General features: G+C 34.7%; 1 long non-coding RNA gene across 5 annotated transcripts; it reads right to left on the bottom strand.

The window, feature by feature from the left end:
- Nucleotides 1-262: 262 nt before the first annotated feature.
- On the bottom strand, nucleotides 263-3,200 carry LOC145162747 (uncharacterized). 5 transcript variants are annotated; one of them, XR_013739295.1, is made up of 7 exons: nucleotides 3,071-3,200; nucleotides 2,761-2,835; nucleotides 2,615-2,644; nucleotides 2,416-2,530; nucleotides 2,100-2,326; nucleotides 1,740-1,817; nucleotides 263-1,666 (listed from the first exon to the last, which is right to left on the bottom strand). It is a non-coding gene; the product is annotated as an uncharacterized LOC145162747 (long non-coding RNA). The 5 variants fall into 5 exon arrangements; XR_013739298.1 differs by lacking the exon at nucleotides 3,071-3,200 and having other exon boundaries at nucleotides 263-1,504; nucleotides 1,587-1,666; nucleotides 2,761-2,874; XR_013739294.1 differs by lacking the exon at nucleotides 3,071-3,200 and having other exon boundaries at nucleotides 2,761-2,874.
- Between the last annotated feature and the right edge of the window lie 4,469 nt (nucleotides 3,201-7,669).

The following is a 7,669-nucleotide window of genomic DNA, read 5'->3' as shown; positions in this document are numbered from 1 at the left end:
TTTGAATAAAAAAACTTAGTAAAAGCTTTGATAGTAGGAACACATTTTCGTAGGAGCACATGAGCATTTTGTTAGTAGATTTACCAAGTTAGTTTTTAGTATAAATAGGACACTTTGTTTCAGATTTTAGGCAGTAGAATAGCTTCTAATTTCTTTTTAGTACAGTATAATGGGTGTTGTCATTTGGTCTCGCACAACTTAATATCCAACTTATGTGTTATGTAGTTCGTTGGTGGAGTTTTACCATAACTGAAAGGGAAACTAAAGAGAGTTATCATGCAAGTCCCAAATGTAAGGAGTTTGGTTTTAGATTTGTGTCTGAAGCTAGAAAAAGATGTTGAGCATGACCAGCTCAAACATGCATTAAACTAAGTGTTTGTTTAATAGATAATATGGTAATATTCATAATGTATTATAATTTTTGGGGTTGTTTATGTAATTCAGGGAAGGATGTGAAAAAAATCGGGCTTTAAGATACACAGACGATGGTGTCGTCTCGGCTGATTTCGTTGGCGACACAAGGTAACATTTGTATGTTGATTTAGTGACATTTAATATTAATACTAATCAATTTGTTATAGTTACTTGTTGCAGGTCACGCATAACACGATTCTCAAACTTGTGTGTATTTGAGTGGAAACTATAAGAAAATCATCTCATGGTTTAACAACCAATGTGCATACACCCAACTTATATAGCCCCCTCTTTGATCTTTTTCACAATTGACCCAATAACTATAACCACTTTGATTTTCATTTTTGTTTTGCAGAAATCGAGTTATTGACCTGGTAGAAGATATGGAGATGGAACACATTAAGATGGCTGCTAAACATCCCGAGGTCATTTACAGTAGAAGAATTACTTAGAGATTTGCATGTTTAATTGTGTTCTTTCAGTTTAATAAGTCAACAATCAAGTTATGGATGTCCTCGGGTAGATTGGTCTTTTTACAGTTGGAGTCTGTTAAGTCTGTATTTAATAGTTTGTGGTAGAGTTTCGTGAGTAGCTTTTGATTCCTGTTTCTTGCAATTACACTTTTTTTTTTCTTTTTCAAATTTAGTAGATGTTAATTCGTTTTTTCTGTAGCAAATTAAGTTACGTGTGGAATATCAACTTTCTAACTTGAACCTCTATAAAGCATTTTGAAATGGTATTACAGCAGACCAGACAAGTATCAAACATCCAGTTACAGAAAAAAACGAATTAACATCTACTAAATTTGAAAAAGAAAAAAAAAAGTGTAATTGCAAGAAACAGGAATCAAAAGCTACTCACGAAACTCTACCACACACTATTAATACTAGACTTAACAGACTCCAACTGTAAAAAGACCAATCTACCCCAGGACATCCATAACTTGGTTGTTGACTTATTAAACTGAAAGAACACAATTAAACATGCAAATCTCTAAGTAATTCTTCTACTGTAAGTGACCTCGGGAGGTTTAGCAGCCATCTTAATGTGTTCCGTCTTCATATGTTCTACCATGTCAATAACTCGATTTCTACAAAATCAAAATGATTATATTTATTGGGCCAATTGTGAAAAAGATCAAAGAAGGGGCTATATAAGTTGGGTGTATGCACATTGGTTGTTAAACCATGAAATGATTTTCTTATAGTTTCCACTCAAAGACACTCAAGCTTGAGAATCGATTATGCCTGACCTGCAACAAATAATTATAACAAATTGATTAATATTAATATTAGATGTCACTAAAATCAACATACGAATGTTACCTTGTGTCGCCAACGAAATCAGTCGAGACGACACCATCGTCTGTGTATCCTAGAGCCCGATTTTTTTCACATCCTTCCCTGAATTACATAAACAACCCCAAAAATTATAATACATTATGAATATTACCATATTATCTATTAAACAAACACTTAGTTTAATGCATGTTTGAGCTGGTCATGCTCATACGAAAATGTGCTCCTTCCTACTACCAAAACTTTTACCAAGTTTTTTTTATTCAAAGCATGCATAAATTATCCAAATGACCCATTACCCATGAACAAAACCCGATTAATCCAACAAAAAGAAACATGCATGTCAACATTAGGTTATAATTTAGCATTAATCAATGGTTTAATAACCTTAAGTGTTGTCGTCCTGCGTTGCTTCATCACAAGGAAACTTCCAAAAGAACATGGTGTTTTTATATCTCTATTCGAATCCTGATCCGAGCCCAAATCTGAAATGTTACTAGTGCGTTAATATATATTTTTTAATTATCAGTTTATTTAGCTGTAGTAAATATATATGTATCCGAGTAAAAGGTAGTCACAAGACCCTCAGTGATACCAAACCTTGAATGAAGGACCTATAATTTTCACAAAATAATTTGATACTTGTCAGAAGACCCTTATAATAGTGATGACGGGCAAATAAGTAAATTAGGATAAGATCTACCAAAGAAAGGAGTGAAACTAAAAGGGGTGTGCGGTGTGCCTCTTGGGCTGGTGTGGTTGAGCTTTAGCTGTTTGCAGAAGTTCCATACATCTCTCCAACAATAAAACTCCCTAACCTAAAAAAACATAATTAAACAACTTTTACTCAAAAATACGAATCAGATGGTGTCAAAATATGATGAATAGACAAAGTTTATAACCTGATCGATAGTGGTGGATCGGGGTACAACCTGGCAATAAATTTGCAAGAAAATTATTTTTTACGTAGATTTTTAACATAATTTGTAAGAGGAATCTTCTTGTTTACATGAATCTAGAAATGCAAGTGGGAAAGATTTTGTTTCACCTCCTTGAATTCCAATTACCACGTCAACAAAACTAGGAATAACTCTATCTCCATCTTCTGTATGAAATTGGAAACCTGCAAATTCAAAGATTTTTTTTTTGAGTGAAAAGGTCAACGAAATAAGATAGTGTTTGGAAAGTTCTTAATTTCATGGTATTTAAGTTTTGTAAAGTTTTTTTAAATGATTAATAAACTTATTTTACTATTTGCAGTCATAAAATATATATTTAAAACCAAATGAAATACTTTCCAAAAGAGAGACCCTATGCAGCACACCTGTGCTACATCCATATGTTCTCATCTTTTTCACCTGGTAGCTTCAAGGACGAAATTCGTCTAACATTAATTGTTAGATTCCCCTGTTGGTGAGTGTATCATACCACATGAGCTTCTGCTGGTTCGTTTAAGCATCTACAATTTGATTTCTGGACAAAACATCCTAATCAAAGAAAGGTAAAGATTCAATCTTTTAATGAAATTAGAAAAACTCAAATCAGAAAAAAGGGTAAAGATTCAAGGGAAATTGAGTAATCTAACCCTTATTAACGTGCTTGTTTATAAAAATAATAAGTTTTTTTTTTTAAGGATAAATGACCACTGTTTCCGGAAGGACCCATTCCGGAGCATGGTATATTGTTCCGGACTTTGATTCGGAATGACCCATTCCGGACCACGTAATATTGTTCCGGACATTCATATATATATATATATATATATATATATATATATATATATATATATATATATATATATATATATATATATATATATATATATATATATATATATATATATATATATTTCACTGAAAAAACTACTCTTATATTTCACTCACAATAGGTTCAAAAACATGGAACACCGAGGAGGACTTGGTTCTAACTCGTGCATATATTTATGTGAGACCAACAGTTTGAATGATCCAATAACCTATATCTTCAATGCTAAAACTCAAACCACCGTAGAAAACCATCGTGACACTCTTGATATCACAGCAAAATGGTATGAAATAAAAACAAAATTTTTGTTATTCGACGATCTTTATAACAAAATTGAAGACGCGTGTCTAAATGCTACTGAGGAAGTCATATTGGAGGCGGCTAAAGATGAATACAAATCTATTAGCGACGGGTTGAAATTCAAGTATGAAGCTCCTTGAAATCTTATGAAATATGTCCCATTTTTTTAATTTTTATTTTGCTTCTATTAGGTTATTTATATGTACTTCCTTTGTATTAGGTTATTTATTTGTGCTATGTTTGTAATTAGTTTTTATTATGTACTTCGTTTGTATTAGGTTATATATGAAAATAGTATAGAATTTTCTGGTTTTTTCCATGAAACAGTAAACATAGAACATTACAAATAAATAACCGAAACAGACAGTAACGGAGCTTGAAGTTATGATTTGGGGGGGGGGGAATATATAACTTTATTCAACCTAAAAATAAGAAAAATACATAATTTAAAAATACGGGACATCTTTTAAGAGTTCTCAAGCATGTTGGTATGGAAAATGAACGCCGTTATTTTTCTACATGTATTCCGCCCTTGCCAACAACAAAATAACTTGTTCATCTTCATCTAGTAATTCGTTTTCGATCTTGTGATAAATTTTGATAAAATTCTTCACCTTCGAGCGTATGTCTAGAAACTTAGCCTTCACTTCTTTTTCAGTTCGATACGCTGCAACAGATAACTCAAAGTGAAACATATGTTTCACCCGTGCCCATTGCGTTCCGCACATTAGATGCGCCAGATGAGGACAACCAAATCATCCTCAATGATTATCCAAGACTGAACGAGTGTAATTTCTTCTTGTATGGTCCATGGTTAGGGTTAAGTTGCTGCCATTTCGGAGATCCAAAATTTCTGTAATTTCTGAGTTCCAAAATTTCTATAATATATGGGGTTGATTTTGGATTCCTATTCCGGACCGACATTTCGGTCTGCCTGTGATTCAGGGCTGACATTCCGGACGTTCTATCAATCATCCATGTCTAGTCAAATCAATCATACTTGTCATAGATTCCTAACAGAGTCACATATTCATATTCCGAACTCCCATTCTGGACCGTACATTCCGGAGATATATTCCGGACCGTGCATTTTGGAGACATATTCCGGACCTTGCATTTCGGATTATAAACTGGATTTTCGTCTCCTATATATATATATATATATATATATATATATATATATATATATATATATATATATATATATATATATATATATATATATATATATATATATATATATATTGTAACGCTCTGTTCCGAATTGACTTCTAGTCTGAGGCTGTGGGCTGAAGGTTGGTCATCATGAGGAGTATGGATCTATAGAAGGTAATATCTAGGCCATTTGGGTGCGGGTGATGTATTAGAAGTGATTCGGGTGTTCGGTTTGTGTTTTGGACCTTAGGGGTATTTCAGCAAAGTGTCAGTTCGGGCTTTTGTGGAAAATGGATTTTTGTTCGGAAGGTCTAAAGGAAAATATGAGTTGATAGATGTGTAGAGCTTCTCGTCACCTTTCCGTGGATATAAGGATCGTCGAAATCGGGCTTGTAACGAGGAAGTTATGGCCTTCGGAAGTTTCGTGGTTTTCAGGCTTAGTCGAGTACACGGGGCGTACACAAAGTGTACGCGGGGCGTACTAGTAAAGAAGGTAGTACGTTGGGCGTACTGACCAGGAGGATCGCAAATGTTCCCCGGAGTACGCTGGGCGTACCATATGTACGCTGGGCGTACTCCAGTCAGATCAGAACCCTATTTTAGGGTCTTGGACCCTATTTAAACTCCTTATCTCATAACCTAACCCTAATATCTTCAGCCTCCACCCCTCTAAACCCTAAAAATCGTCATATATCATCTATGGTGGCGTTTTGAGCTTATGGAGTCCATTTTTGGGGTGTTTGACCCATTTTCAAGAAGATGAAGTTTGATGCAAAGATGGGAATCAAGAAGGAGCTTATGGATCTGGCTTTTAGGACTCATTCTCAGCTTGATGAAGGTATTGATGGGTTTTATACACAAGAACTTTCCTATGTGCTCATGCAAACCCTAATGCTTGGATCTAGGTTTCTCTATTGTACATGCAATTGAATCCAAGACTTACAAACCCTAATCTAGCATACATATTTTAATCATATTGAAATACTACCAGATCTGAAAGTTTACCTCTTGGAAAGCCTCTTGAATCTTCTTCTTCTTGAGCTTAGAGTCACAAGTGCAACTCCTCTAATGGCTTACAAACACCACAAGCAAGAAGGCAATATTAGAGAGAGGGAAGGAAGCTAATTTCGGCCCTAGGGTTTCTCTTGGGATTCCAGTAACCGAAAATTACAAGTGGGGCTCTCTATTTATAGTGTAGGCTGCTAGGGTTTCAGTCTAAACCCTAATGGACAGCTTAGTCACCAAGCAGCCCAAGGAACCTTCTGGAATAAGGCCTTGGACGAAAATATGATGAACCTTCATCATAATTTCGTTCCCCCTTAGTCCATTAGGTTTCCCAGCCCAAAACTCAACTATCACACATTTAACAGTTTAAGCCCCTTTATTTAATTAATCTCTTTTAGTCACCAAATTAATTCCTAATTAATTTATGACTAATACTAATTAAATAAATATGATTTCTCCTTTAATATATTATTCTTATAATATATTAATAAACCATAATATCCTCTCTCTCTCCACAAATTACCTTGTCTAGTTGCTTTGGTGAAGGCAACCCAAAAGGACCATGCTCAACCGGGTCAAGTACATACCAAATATAATTACGGGCTTAGACACTACTCCAACAGTCTCCCACTTGGATAAGTCTAGTAACTATATCTCACATATGACTTCACGATCCGGTTAACAATCGTAGCTCTTATACGCTTCTGTCAACTCTGATCAAAACTTGTCCTTCAGATAAGGGATCGTATAATCCTCTGTTCTAGATATCATGCCGACAATACTTATTGTCCAGCATTTTTGTTTCTTGATCTCTGATTTGTTCGACATAGAATTCAGTTGAACACATCAATCTCATCCTGACCGGGCCCGGCACATAAGTCAAACCAAATCATCGAGTGGCCAAGATATCGCTTTTATCCTCTTAGAATAAAAGGAACAGATAAACTTCGACTTATATGCTTTTATTATCCACTAGCTAAGTTACACACAATAATACATTTTATAACATCAAGTTACTGATGCATTTTCGTATTATCAATGCATAATCAACGAGCAAACAATAACCATATCTCTAGGTTTAAAGATTATATGATATTATCATCTTGCGATCACTCGTGATAACTTTCATGAAGTGATACTAACAAGTGCGGGTTTATTCCAATGCTTAAATCATATTTCATAAGCACTCATAAACTTTGTAGCAAACCTTTGCAATGTCAAAAACCTTTTAGACAATCTACAAACAAATTTATGACAATCTTCTTTCATATCTACTTCCAACATATGAGCGATTGTGGACCGTTCAAATAATCTTATTATTCAGGAAGTCAAAACATGCAAAATCGAAACAATAGATAAATAATCAACACAAGATAGTAACCTTTCTTATAAATAACACACCTTTATTCAATCATCAAATGTTGAATACAAAATTATCCATTACAAGTTTCCTACCTATCTAATCTAAACTAATATCGTCCTTTAGCCCAACGCTCCTAGCGTGCTGCAAATGCTTGACCCTACTCAGTCCCTTCGTAAGGGGATCTGCTGGGTTATCTTCTGACGATACCCTCATAACAACGAGGAGTCCCTCTTCTACCCGATGTCTAATAAAATGATATTTCCTGTCGATATGTCGAGATCTGCCATGATCCCTTGGTTCCTTGGTTAAGGCAACCGCTCCTTCATTATCACAGAAAATTTCCATGGGCTCCTTTATGGATGGCATAACT

The sequence above is a fragment of the Lactuca virosa genome, chromosome 3 (assembly GCF_052849685.1).
Source record: "Lactuca virosa cultivar CGN04683 chromosome 3, Lactuca_virosa_CGN04683_v6, whole genome shotgun sequence".
NCBI lineage: Eukaryota > Viridiplantae > Streptophyta > Magnoliopsida > Asterales > Asteraceae > Lactuca > Lactuca virosa.
This window is presented reverse-complemented; position numbering and strand designations above follow the sequence as displayed.